The 13,563-nt window shown below is 44.5% G+C and overlaps 1 protein-coding gene and 1 long non-coding RNA gene across 6 annotated transcripts in view; one reads left to right on the plus strand and one right to left on the minus strand.

Moving 5' to 3' along the window:
- Positions 1 to 574: 574 nt before the first annotated feature.
- Positions 575 to 13,563, plus strand: part of LOC122539965 (zinc finger protein 652-like) — a 68,255-nt gene continuing 55,266 nt past the window's right edge. Inside the window, exons 1-2 of one of the 5 annotated variants that reach the window (XM_043675195.2) lie at positions 1,954 to 2,080; positions 2,484 to 2,597. The gene's annotated coding sequence lies outside the window, so the exon portion shown is untranslated. Of the gene's footprint in view, positions 596 to 1,934; positions 2,081 to 2,204; positions 2,598 to 13,563 lie in introns of those variants that run through there. The other 4 variants (XM_087977887.1, XM_043675199.2, XM_043675198.2 and 1 more) reach the window with 4 other exon arrangements.
- LOC148141792 (uncharacterized) lies at positions 1,399 to 2,403 on the minus strand. Its single transcript, XR_015752507.1, has 2 exons — positions 2,309 to 2,403; positions 1,399 to 1,663 (listed from the first exon to the last, which is right to left on the minus strand). It is a non-coding gene; the product is annotated as an uncharacterized LOC148141792 (long non-coding RNA).

Below are 13,563 nucleotides of genomic sequence, written 5' to 3' on the forward strand. Positions count from 1 at the left end.
TTGCACCTTCCCTAGTAGGTACATCCACATACTGAATCAGAAAATTGTCTTGTATACACTTAAGAAATTCCTCTCCATCTAAACCTTTCACACTATGGCAGTCCAGTCTATGTTTGGAAAGTTAAAGTCCCACACCATAACCATCCTATTATTCTTACAGATTAACAGAAATCTCCCTACAAATTTGTTTCTCAATTTCCCTCTGTCTATTAGGGGATCTGTAATGCAATCCCAATGAGATGATCAATCCTTTCTTATTTCTCAGTTCCACCCAAATAACTTCCCTGGATGTATTCCCAGGAATAACCTCCCTAAGTACAGCAGTAATGCTATCCCGTATCAAAAACTACACTCCCCCTCCTCTCTTACGTCCATGGCCAGTGGGGAAAACACCTACAAGAACGAGTATCCGAGGCTGCAAAACCCATGGAAACTCCGTTTCACTGCTGCCCATCCTACAATGCGTGGTATATGTATAGCTTATTTATAACGCTATGTAAGCATGATTGCGAGGTCAGCCCACATATGAGTAATGTGAAAATCACTATATCACAGGATACATCTTTGCTTTCTACTGTTAAAGATCCGTTCAAAGGTAAGATACTCGTGCGAGGTAAAACTTTTTTTGTAACTTATTAAAGTTTACATTGGGGGATACATACGTCAAGTTCGGTGTAATGCAGTAGTTCCAATTCCATGCTTCAAGAGCGAACTGCAAGAGATTTATTGGTCAGGCTTGCAAGTAACCGATGTGCAGATAATCAGGGCAAGTCTATGGCACTGATTATTAAGCAAGGTTTCCCGGAGTGTGTGCTTTGAAAAAGTAAAACCGTGTTGTTAAAAATGCATGTGCCCCTGGATGTCAAAATGCCTACTTGTTTTAAATCCCAAATTTTAAATTCGATGTGCCTATGCTGTAACACGTCATTTTCTACAGCGGGGTGTTGCTTCTGCAGACTGGAAACTTGTAAATAAAGGTGCAAGGGACGGTTCCTAAAGTACACAATAGATGTGCTAAAGCGATTACTGTTAACGACACGGCTGTTTTGTTTACTGTTTGAAGTTCTTAACCAGAGTGTTCATCTAAAAGTGATTTTATATTGATGCTTTGAGTCAAAAATAAACAAATGCGTTTTTAGTTTAGATTTTATCGTTGCCCCTTTTGAACAGATTGTAAATTGAATTGTGTGGTACGAAGTCGTACAATTATTTTTAAAGTAAGGCGACATGCTTTCAAAATGGATAACAATTTCACTAGTACCTCTACTAGCATAGGGGCACTAAATGTAAGGAGCTGGCTGGCTGTTTAAGTAAATCGAAACGTTCAAATTGAACAAACTGGGATGATTGCCAGATAACTGTGGGAAAAACAGAGACGTTCAGTTTAAATGTTCTGTATTAAGTTACAATGGACTCAAATAGAGACCAATGCCTTTATTATTTCGACAATGACACATAACTTGCTGCAATTTACTGTTAAGTACTTGCAGCGCTGAGCCGCGAGTTTAAAAATACAGTATGAGCACACTTGGAATACAGTTTCTCTGAAAATCGGAGGGCGTGTTGGCAAATATCTTGTCTCCGTGGATTTTGAACCCAATTGGACTCATTTGACGCAATTACAGCATGTAACAAGAGCTCGCACAGCAAAGCCACATTGTGCCTGTCACAGAGAAAGAACCGAAGTGTTAGGAAAGGGGAATGGGTACTTGCAGCAGTTTTATAAAGTTGCTAACTCAGGTTTTGGATGGCAGTACTAAATGCATGCGGAAGCGGGGACACTGAGAACGTAGCTGTCAGTGGAATTCAATGTACTCTGCACTGGGGAGACACACACACACACACAGAGATCAGGTGTGCGAGTGCACACATCGGTGTGTAGCCAGACCCGGGGACAGTGATTGACAACTTGACAGCTCGGGTGTGAGGCGGGCTACTGCGCAGGCGCAGAGCGGCGGTCCCTTTAAATGCCGGTTATGGAGTCTCGTAATTCCCGGAGCCGGATATCTGTAATGTCATGGGTGCGTTCATCCTCCTTCCCTCCCCGCTCCGCCGCCGCCGAATTCCGAGTCGAATCGAGGTGCGTGGCAGGGAGTTTGCTCTTGGGGAGGTTGTGCGTGTGTTGAGGGGAGATTTTTTTTTTCTCTCTGGGAAGGGACGGATCGCGAGCCGGCCCCGCGGCGGTGCCACTATTGGGCAAAGGTGCGCGGGGAGGCAGCCAGTGCGCAGGCGCACGGCGGCCGCCGCCGCTGCTGGTCAATGGAGAGCTCATTATTTGGCAACGACCCCATTCCCCTCCACCCCCTACCTTCAGTCACTGGGACAGGCCACGTCGGCCCGGCCTCTCCCCCGCGCGCGCGGGGGGGGACACGGGGAAAGATCATTCTGGAAGGAAAGTGTTAAACCATACCACTAATTCCACCCCCCCCCCCCCCACCGCATACGTTCAACCTTTCTCTTCCCACCTCTTTTTTTTTCAACAGTGCAAACACTTCCAGTTTATTATGAATCATTATTTATTATTATTCCGGTGAGAAGGATCCAAGGGGAGGCCAGTGCCTGAGGAAGTGTCTGTGTGGCTGCTGCGGGCCCGGCGGGTGAGTGACTGACCTGACTGAAGGGGGTGAGCCCCTGTCTCCTCCATCCCTCCTCCCCCCCCCCCCCCCAGGATAGGGACAGGGCGAGGGTTTGGAGGCTTTGAACCCCCCCCCCCCCCAACCGGCCTCATGACACCTGCGGGCGGGTACCCTCCAACTCCACCCACCCACCCAGAGCGGGTTTGGGGTGGGGGGAGAGAAGGGGGTAAACCGACAAGGGGACACAGCCCCCCCCCCCTCAACCCCCCTCTCGTTTTTTTTTGGGGGGGGAATAGTGCTGGATGGGAGGGAGAGGGCAGGGAATTTACACACACACACTACCCCGTGGGGGTGAGGGCAGACACCACAACAAACGTTCTGTCCCCTTCCCGATGAGGGGGGGGGGGGGGGCGAGGGAGTGATATAAAGACGGATCCATGAGGTGAGATAATGGGGACAGACGCCCCCCTCCTCCCCTGAGGTGAGGGTGGATACGGGGACAGACGCCCCCCTCCTCCCCTGAGGTGAGGGGTGGATACGGGGACAGACCCCCACCCCACCCCCCCTGAGGTGAGGGGTGGATACGGGGACAGACCCCCACCCCACCCCCCCTGAGGTGAGGGGTGGATACGGGGACAGACCCCCACCCCACCCCCCCTGAGGTGAGGGGTGGATACGGGGACAGACCCCCACCCCACCCCCCCTGAGGTGAGGGGTGGATACGGGGACAGACCCCCACCCCACCCCCCCCTGAGGTGAGGGGTGGATACGGGGACAGACCCCACCCCCCCACCCTCCCCTGAGGTGGTGGGGAAAGAACCCCCTCCACAAGGGAGGCGAAATGGTGACAGACTCTTTCCCCAAGGGAGTTGTAATGAGGACCCCCCCCACCCCCTTTTATTTTTGAAGGAGGGGATATGGGGCGGATGGTGGTGAGTAGGCACCCCCACCCCCAAAAAGATGGTGTCCGACCCATTCGCCCACTGTGGCGGTATCTGTTACCCATCCCCAGAGCCCCTCCATCCCTACCCCAAATCCTCCTAAACACCCACCCCCAGAAGTTCGGACACCCCTCAATCAGTGGCTGACCAGATGGAAAGGGGATACAACTGGTGTCAGGGCAGACAACTCCCCCACACCTAGAATCCTGGGATCGGAGAGAAGGGGCAGAACGCCTGTGTGCAGCCACCCCGATTGTGAGTGTGGGGAGAGGGGAGGAACACTACAGGGGTGCTTAATGAGAGGGGCGTCCCAAAGTGGAGCAAGAGATTGGATGGATGAGCAGACCGCCCCAGAACGGGGCAGATGAAAAATTTAGGAGGATTTGGGGTAGGGATGGAGGGGCTCTGGGGATGGGTAACAGACACCGCCACAGTGGGCGAATGGGTCAGACACCATCACCGAACTATCCAGCTGGTAATGCTCCACGATCACTTCCTCGAACATTCACTAAACCCCACTTCGTGTTCCATGTCAATTTCATTTGACTTCCTTAGGTACTTGATAACTGGACATTCAAATATCTCTTTTATAATCGTATATCTTATACATGAAGTGATTAAATCCTTCTTCAGGAGCATAATAAATATGAACGCCATAAATTTTATCGTGTGTTCTTTCCCCGCTGCACAGTTCCACATCAGATGTGGCAGTTTTCCAGAGGGGAAAGCGAGGCTTAGCGAATCATTTCGTGTCGTTTTGGTCTAAATATTAAAAAAATGTATTGATGTCAAAAGCTTTGCGGCTTTCCAAGTCTTGATTTGCAAAGTATACTGGGCAATAGCATTTTACTTTCATTCCTAGTTAACGCCCCTGTGCAAATGTCGAGTATATGTTAACACTGTGCTGACTGCAGTACTGTTGAGCAGCCTCATTCACCACCATTACCCCTAAATTTCAGAAGTGTAACTTGTATTTGACATTATGCATCTTTTTTATTTTGTTCTACATTGGTGGAATTAATTTTGTGAATTGGTTTAATATAAGCCAAGTTTGAAAGCTGCATGCACGTAGCAGGTTAAAGGAATGCAAGTGGGCGGATTTTTGTGGTCCGTGTACATTCGTCAATTTATATTTATTTCATGAGCTGTGATTTGAAATGTTGTTTAACTCAAGTGATAGTATAGAATAAACGGGGAGAATGTGTGTTTACCTACTGAAAATATATAAACTCATTTGATAGTGAAATTAACCCGTTGTTTTCATAACGGGAGGACACTGATCATTTATCACTTCCAATCGTGATATTCACAAGTATAGAACTATACTTTTTTCTGATCTAGCCATTCGTCTTGCATTGATTGTTGCTACAACTCGGACGGCTGTAAAATATTGTACCTTCTTGTCCTTGCGTTACTGCTGTTTAAATCGTGCGTTGTTTATCTGCTGTAGTTGTTGATTTAAAACAATTCAGTGTTACATCTCTGTGGCAGGTTCAGGGGCCAAGTGTATTCGCTCAGTCCATTACAGTGTTCGTCATGCATCATTTTGGAGATTAACCTCAGGCCTTCATATGGTTCTGTTCTTAGTGACCTATACTTTTTTGAAGAAAAACACAAGCAAAAATAAAGTATCTGTACACTGGGTACTGAATACGTTTTGGTCAGCCAGATTGTTTCAACTGCATTAAAACAAGAGTGCAGGTCTGGTGGTATCGTTGCAAGAGAAACAGAGTTAATGTTTTGAGTCCAGTTTGTATTGAGTTCTGAAGAGTTTTACTGGTCTCAAGTTAATTCTGTTTCTCCCTCCTCAGATGCTGGCAGAACTGCTGAATTCCAGAATTTTCCATTTTTATTTCAGATTTCCAGCCTCCACAGTATTTTGCTTTTTAGTTTCAACTGCATACTTGGACAGTAGTTTGATATTCTATTGATTGTACTCTTAAAAATATTAATTGCAGTTGAAAATGCAGGTGAAACATTTTAAGTCACTTTATTGATGGTAAGTTTACGTATTTGAATTTGCTTTGTTTTTAGCAGTTATTTTCGCTTTCAATTTTAAATGAAATGACCACAGACAATTATGACTTTTGGGCAATTCTGACTAAATCTTTGTCACCAGAGGAAAATATCTGTACAGTTCAGGAGAAAGTATTGTAACCCTTGCACTGATGTATATCAGTCCAATACTATTAATGTTCTTGACTATGTTGGCAATAATTCAAATAATATTTCTATTGTTCATTTTAAATGTAAATGTAACGTCAATGGGAGTATTAATGGGCCGTATTTAGTATTATTGAGTGGTTATTCTTCTAAAGATGGATTAACATGCACCATTTGAAATGTCTACAATCTGTCGTTGCAGAAGAAATGAATTTAAAAAGTCACTGAAAGCATCTTTTGATTTTAAAAGATTTTCTTTTTTAAAAGAAATTTTGCTGGCATTCAGGCTTGAGGCAGAGTTCATTGTCTAGTTTCAATTTTTAAAGGAATGAGTTGCAGACTTTTTTTATTTTAAAAAATGAGAGCATTGGTGATGCAGGTGCCAGCAAAATGTTTACTCAGTTTTCTTAAATCTCTGATTTGGTGTCCTGGTTAGTTTTGGTATTCCGCTGCTGCTTACCATAGTGGGATTGTTTAAATTAATGTCAGTGGAGCAGAGATGTTTTTGACATTTCCCACTTATATCAAAGAAGTCGTAGTGCAGAGAAAGATTTTCTTATCTGACTCCTCACCTTAAGTTTTTACCCATTTTGAAAAAGGAATGGTGAAATATTCTCCATAATAAAATCAAGAAGTGAATCACTTATATAATTTTAGATTAGGCCTGGTATTTATGAACTTTAAATATGAGAAGGTTTGGAAATATCTGCATACTAGTGACAGAAACAAACAATGCAGACAGGCTCCTTTGGCCAGGTGATTTAAACACATTTCCAAAGTTGGCAACAAAGAAAAGCCAATAATTCAGATTTTAATTCTACTCACTGAGCTGGCAGCACGGTGGCACAGTGGTTAGCACTGCTGCCTCACAGCACCAGAGACCTGGGTTCAATTCCTGCCTCAGACTGTGTGGAGTTTGCACATTCTCCCCGTGTCTGCGTGGGTTTCCTCTGGGTGCTCCGGTTTCCTCCCACAGTCCAAAGATGTGCAGGTCAGGTGAATTGGCCATGCTAAATTGCCTGTAGTGTTAGGTGCAGGGGTATATGTAGGGGAATGGGTCTGGGTGGGTGCGCTTTGGCGGGTCGCTGTGGACTTGTTGGGCCGAAGGGCCTGTTTCCACACTGTAAGTAATCTAATCTAATCTAATCTAATCTAATTTGTTCTCAGACATTTTGTCATCATGCTAGGTAACATTATCAGTGAGTGTCCGTTGAAGCGCTGGTGTTGTCCTGATTTCTATTTGTGTGCCTTGGTATGTTAAGTTGGATGATATCATTTCCGGTCCTTTTTCTCAGAGGTTGGTAAATGGAGTCCAAATCAATGTGATTGTTGATGGAGTTGTGGTTTGAATACCAGGCCTCTAGGAATTCCCGTGCTGGTCTTTGTTTAGCCTGTCCTAGGACGGATGTATTGTCGCAGTGGAAGTGGTGTCCTCCTTCGTCTGTGTATCGATACTAGTGATAGTTGGTTATGTCTTTTGGTGGCTAGTTGGTGCTCGTGTATCCTGCTGGCTTGTTTCCTGCCTGCCTGCCCAATGTAATGTTTGTGGCAGCCCTTGCAGGGTATTTTGTATATGACATTTATTTTGCTGGTTGTTGATACAGGGTCCATTTTAGGTTCATCAGTAGCTTTTTTTTTTAAGTAGGTTTGCGGGCTGCCATACCAAGAGGTCGGAGTAGTCTGGTCATTAGCTCAGATATGTCTTTGATGTATGATTGTGTGGCTAGAGTCTCTGGGCGTGTTGTGCCTTCTTGTTTAGGTTTGTTGTTTTTAGGATTGGCAGACTGCTTATAGAGTACCCATTGTTCTTGAATACATTGTATAGGTATTTTTCTTCTGCTGTTTGTAGTTCCTGGGTGCTACAATGTGTTGTAGCTCATTTAAATTATGTCCTGATGCAGCTCCATTCGTGGGTGTTGGGATGATTGCTCCTATAATTTAGTATCTAGTCTGTGTGTGTTGCTTTCTTGTAGATGCTGGTCTGCAGTTCTCCTGAAGGATCCAACACACTGTTTCTACGGATTACCTAAGGTATACAAATCCAGGGCCCCTCAGACCCTGGATCCAACACACTGTTTCTACGGATTACCTAAGGTATACAAATCCAGGGCCCCTCAGACCCATAGTCTCTCTTCCCAACACGCCAACATACAGACTAGCAAAAGAACGTCATTGTAAGCTGAAATACCTAGTAGAAGACTCGCCACTCCATCCAGTCCACCCAAGAATTGCTTAACATCAGTGAAGACACCAAGATAGATGATGATAAAGTCATAGTCTCCTTCGACGTAACGGCCCTATTCGCATCAGTCTGGCCAAAGAAACATGGACCTCACTACTAGTCAAACCAAAGACACACACACCAGACAGCACCATCTCCATCAGCAAGGACAGCATCCTCAAATTAGTAGACCTGTGCCTTGTTACCCACTTCATCTTCAACGACAAGACCTACAAACAAATCAATGGGACACCAATATCAGGATTCTTGGCAGAAGCAGTTATGCAGAGACTCGAACAAACAGCCCTCCCCTTGATCCAACCCAAGCTCTGGGTCCACTATGTGGATGACACCTTTGTCGTTATGAAACTGAACAAATTAGAAGAAACCTACAATATCATTAACACCATCCTTACTGGCATAAATTTCACCAAAGAGGAAGACGACAACAACAGACTCCCCTTCCTAGATGTCACATTGGAACGAACTGCAGACCAGCGTCTACAGGAAAGCAACACACCAGAGACCAGATACTCAACTACAGGAGCAATCATCACAACACCCACAAACAGCTGCATCAGGATATTATTTAAACAAGCCACAACACACTGCAGAACTACGAGAAAAATACCTATACAACCCATTCAAGAACAATGAGTACCCGATAAGCACACTCTGCCAATTTTTAAACAATAAATCTAAACAAAGACCCAATCCAGAGACTCTAGCCACGTTACCATATATCTAATGATGACCTGACTACTCTGGCCCCTTGGTACCATGGTAGCCCACAAACCTACCAACATCTCTAGATGAATCTAAAGGGCCCTGCACCAACAAACTGCTGAATAAATGTCATGTCCAACATATCCTGCAAGGACTGCAACAAACATTTTAGGTTGGACTGACAGGCAGGAAACTAGCCACCAGGATACATGATCACCAGCTAGACCCAAAAAAATATGACCAACTATCACCAGTACCCTTGCACACAGATGAAGAGGGACAAGGGGAGTGGTGTTTTTGATAAGGGATAGCATTTCAACTGTACTGAGGGAGGAAATACATCGAGGGAAGTTATTTGGGTGGAACTGAGAAATAAGAAAGGGATAATCATCTTATTGGGATTGTATTATAGATCCGTTAATAGTCAGGGAAATTGGGGAAACAAATTTGTCAGGAGATCTCTTATCTGTAAGAATAATAGGGGATTTCAACTTTCCAAACATAGACTGGAACTAAATCTAAGGGTTTAGATGGAGAGGAATTTGTTAAGCATTTCCAAGAAAATTTTCTGATTCAGTATGTAGATGTACCAAGTAGAGAAGGTGCAAAACATGACCTACTCTTGGGAAATAAGACAGGGTAGGTGACTGAGGTATCAGTGAGGGAGCACTTTGGTGCCAGTGACCATAATTCTTTAAGATTTAAAATAGTGATGGAAAAGGATAGACCAGATCTAAAAGTTGAAGTTCTAAATTGTAGAAAGGCCAATTTTGACGGTTTTAGGCAAGAACTTTCAAAAGCTGATTGGGGGCAGACGTTCACTGGTAAAGGGACGGCTGGGAAATAGGAAGCCTTTAGAAATGAGGTAATGAGAGTTCCACAACAGTATATTTCTGTTAGAATGAAAAGAAAGGCTGGTAGGTATAGAGAATGCTGGATGACTAGAGAAATTGAGGGTTTGGTTAGGAAAAAGAAGGAAACATATGTCAATATAGATCGAGTGAATCTTCAGAGTATAAAGGCAGTAGGAGTATACTTCAGAGGGAAATTAGATCAAAAAAGGGACAGCGGATAGCTTTGGCGAATAGTTAAGGAGAATCCAGAGGGTTTTTACAATACATTAAGGACATAAGGGTAACTAGGCAGAGAATAGGGCCCCTCAAAGGTCAGCAAGGCAGCTTTTGTGTGGTGACATCTTAAAATGTCCATATTACAGAGGAGGAAGTGCTGGATGTCTTGAAATGCATACAAGTGGTTAACTCCCCAGGACCTGATCAGGTGTACCCCAGAAATCCGTGGAAAGCTTGGGAAGTCATTGCTGGCCCTTTTGCTGAGATATTTATGTCGTTGATGGTCACAGGTGAGGCGCCAAAAGACTGGAGGCTGGCAAACATGGTGCCACTATTTAAGAAAGATGGTAAGGACAAGCCAGGGAACTACAGACCAGTGAGCTTGACATCAGTGATGGGCAAGCTGTTGGAGGGAAAAATCCTGAGGGACAGGACAGCGAAGAGAGTTACCTCAGATTACAACAGGATCTGGATCAGATGGGCCAATGGGCTGAGGAGTGGCAGATGGAATTCAATTTAGATAACAAGGTGCTGCATTTTGGGAAAGCAAATCTTAGCAGGAGTTATACACTTAATGGTAAGGTCCTGGGGAGTGTTGCTGAACAAACAGACCTTGGAGTGCAGGTTCTTGGCTCCTCGAAAGTAGAGGAGAAAGTGAGGACTGCAGATGCTGGAGATCAGATCTGAAAATGTGTTGCTGGAAAAGCGCAGCAGGTCAAGCAGCATCCAAGGAGCAGGAGAATCGATGTTTCGGGCATGAGCCCTTCTTCAGGAATGAGGAAAGTGTGCCAAGCAGGCTAAGATAAAAGGTAGGAAGGAGGAACTTGGGGGAGGGGTGTTGGAAATGCGATAGGTGGAAGGAGGTTAAAGTGAGGGTGAGAGGGCGGAGAGGTCAGGAAGAAGATTGCAGGTTGGGAAGGTGGTGCTGAGTTCGAGGGTTGGGACTGAGAAGGTGGTGGGAGGGGAAATGAGGAAACTGGAGAAATCTGAGTTCATCCCTTGTAGTTGGAGGGTTCCTAAGTGGAAGATGAGGCGCTGTTCCTCCAGCCGTCGTGTTGCTATGGTCTATGCTATGCACCTCCAAATGGACCCCACCACCAGGGATATATTTCCCTTCCCTCCCCTATCAGCGTTCCGAAAAGACCACTCCCTCCGTGACTCCCTCGTCGAGTCCACACCCCCCCCACCAACCCAACCTTCACTCCCGGCACCTTCCCCTGCAACTGCAAGAAATGCAAAATTTGCGCCCACACCTCCCCCCTTACTTCCCTCCAAGGCCCCAAGGGATCCTTCCATATCCGCCACAAATTCACCTGCACCTCCACACACATCATTTACTGCATCCGCTGCACCCGATGTAGCTTCCTCTATATTGGGGAGACAGGCTGCCTACTTGCGGAATGTTTCAGAGAACACCTCTGGGACACCCCGGACCAACCGACCCAACCACCCCGTGGCTCAACACTTCAACTCCCCCTCCCACTCCACCAAAGACATGCAGGTCCTTGGACTCCTCCATTGCTAGGAGGAAGAGCGCCTCATCTTCCGCCTAGGTACCCTCCAACCACAAGGGATGAACTCTGATTACTCCAGTTCCCTCATTTTTCCCCCCCCTCCCCCCCCCCCCGCCTTGTCTCAGTCCCAACCCTTGAACTCAGCACCACCTTCCTAACCTGCAATCTTCTTCCTGACCTCTCCGCCCCCACCCCCACTCCGGCCTATCACCCTCATCTTAACCTCCTTCCACCTATCGCATTTCCAATGCCCCTCCTCCTACCTTTTATCCTCGCCTGCTTGGCATATTTTCCTCATTGCTGAAGAAGGGCTCATAGAGGGTTGTGCATGTGTCGAATGGGCTGCCAGAGGAAGTAGTGGAGGCTAGTACAATTATAACATTTAAAAGGCATCTGGATGGGTATATGAATAGGAAGGGTTTGGAGGGGATATGGGTTGGGTGCCAATAGGTGGGACTAGATTTGGTTGGGATATCTCGTCAGCATGGAAGAGTTGGACTGAAGGGTCTGTTTCCGTGCTGTACATCTCTGACGTGGGACAATACGTCCGTCCTAGGACAGGCTAAGCAAAGGCAAGCAGGAGAATTCCTAGAGGCCTGGCATTCAAACCAGAACTCCATCAATAAATGCACTGAGTTGGACCACATTTATCAGCCTCTCAGAAAAAGAACATGAAGTGATCTCACCCACCACAACAGACCACGACAAACAAATAGAAAGTGGGACATAACGCCAGCGCGTCAATGGAGGCTCACTGATGATACCTAGCATGTTGACAAAATGTCAGAATCAATCTACCAGCTCAGCGAGCAAACTTATAACTGGAACCACAATCTGAGCTACAAATCTTCTAAAATCTTAGAGCATTTTTCTTTGTGTTAAAGATGCTGCACAAATGCAAGTTGTCAATAAAGTATGCATTCATATAATGTCATATAAATTGTTCTCATTTTACAATTCTTACAGAAACCATAACTTAATGAAAATATTAATTTTTAATGAAAGGAATTATGCAAAGTTTCAAATTAAGACTTTTACTCAAAAATTGGCTATTTAGTAGGTAAGTTTTATGCTCTTGAAAACCCACAATTTAACCTTTTTTAAAATGTGCTGTACATTTCTATGACTGACTGACGGACTGAAAAATCCCCTTCACGTTTGTACCTTACTTTTGGAAGCACTTACATCCTCCCAAAACCAATCCAAAGCTGTTCTCCGTTTGCTTTCTTTTCCAATCAGATAATGTCTAATCTTTCAATTGACATTTATGGTGAGAATTACCCTGGAGATCTCTTTCTAAAGTTTGGCTAATTTTCCAGTCTTGTTTAATTCCTCACAAACTTGGTTTCTTTAGTTTGAGTGCAAGGTCCCACTCACTCTCAAAGTGGTGAACAATGGAAACTAGGTATACTATCTCTCTGCCCTCTTTTTTTTTCTTCTCTCAGCTTCTTGCATACTGGCTTATTTGAGGTTCAGGGTATCTTAAAGGAAATGCTGTGAGCAGATATTATTTTGAGTTCTTCTCTCAAAGCCCTTCTGTGTGGTAAAGTGAATTAAATAGGCCTTGTATTTAATGTGTTTCTATCTTACAAATTCCCAACTCCGTTTTTTTTGGAGTTGAATAGATATTCCGAACACCTTCCAGTGAGACTTGGATAAGTTTGAGCTGTACACCGTTTAGCAACTAAGCCATGCAAGCTGCTTGTCCTAAGAATTTGGATCAGGTCACATGAATCCTTCATTACTCAAGTTTACAATAAATAAATAGTCCCAAAAATAGTGTCTTAAATTTCCTATTTGTAGCACTTGATTAAACTAGGTGATATATGTCACTTGACATTCCTAAGGATTTGAGTTGGAAAGTTAGGAATTTAAACCAAATTTGTCACTATTTCTGCTACAAGTGTCAGGGATTCTGATATAACGGGACTTCAATCTTTTATTTTCCCTCAATAGGTTAACTGAAAAGGTGTTAAATTGCCACAGTTCATCTGATTTGCAGTAAGGCAGAGTCATAGTAACTGATCAAAACTGAGTTCTGAAATGACTATTGACTTGGAGTAAAAAAAAAAATGCCATTTCACATTCTGTTGATTATTGACAATTATTCCTTTGGCAACCTTCGAGCATTAATTCCAGTTATTTTCCTTTGGGGTTGTCCACAGTTTCAGAACCATCGATATTGTTTCTTTGCTCTACTCAAACGTCTTAATGCCTTTTGAGTCAGTTTTTTTTGTGGACCTCTTCTAATTGTAGAAGTAATCAGGCATTTGTACAATAAACAAAATTAATTTAGTTTTTTTTATCTTTTAAGTACCTACCCTTTTAACTCAAAAAGGGGAAAAGTGTTCA

Source organism: Chiloscyllium plagiosum, unplaced genomic scaffold, assembly GCF_037043375.1.
Source record: "Chiloscyllium plagiosum isolate Xiang-an unplaced genomic scaffold, Cpla_swu_hap1 HiC_scaffold_32, whole genome shotgun sequence".
In the NCBI taxonomy this organism is placed as follows: Eukaryota; Metazoa; Chordata; class Chondrichthyes; order Orectolobiformes; family Hemiscylliidae; genus Chiloscyllium; species Chiloscyllium plagiosum.